Genomic DNA, 475 nt, shown 5'->3' on the forward strand with positions numbered 1-475 from the left:
TGTTGCTGCTGCTGTTTCTGTTGTTGCCGGTGGTGGTGGTGCTGCTGCTGCTGCTTCTGCTGCTGCTACTGCCGCAGCATATATCCTGCTGCTGCTGCTGCTGCTGCTGCTTCTGCTGCTGCTGTATATATCCTGCTGCTGCTGCTGCTGCATGCATGCAGGGTATCGATGAGGTCCCTACAGCAGCAGAATGTCGTTTATTTACTCGTCTTTTTGGGTTTATGCTGCTTCTGCTGCTGCTGCTTCTGCTGCTGCTGCTGCTGCTGCTGCTGGAACATACAAACATGCATACATTCTCCTGCTGCTGCTGCTGCTGCTGCTGCTGCTGCTGCTGCTGCATGCAGGGTATTGATGAGGTCCCTACAGCAGCAGAATGCCGTTTGTTTACTCGTCTTTTTGGGTTTATGCTGCTGCTGCTGCTGCATATATCCTGCTGCTGCTGCTGCTGCTGCTGCTGCTGCTGCTGCTGCTGCTG

Source organism: Eimeria mitis, genomic scaffold, assembly GCF_000499745.2.
Source record: "Eimeria mitis Houghton genomic scaffold, Emh_scaff2822, whole genome shotgun sequence".
Taxonomy (NCBI): domain Eukaryota; phylum Apicomplexa; class Conoidasida; order Eucoccidiorida; family Eimeriidae; genus Eimeria; species Eimeria mitis.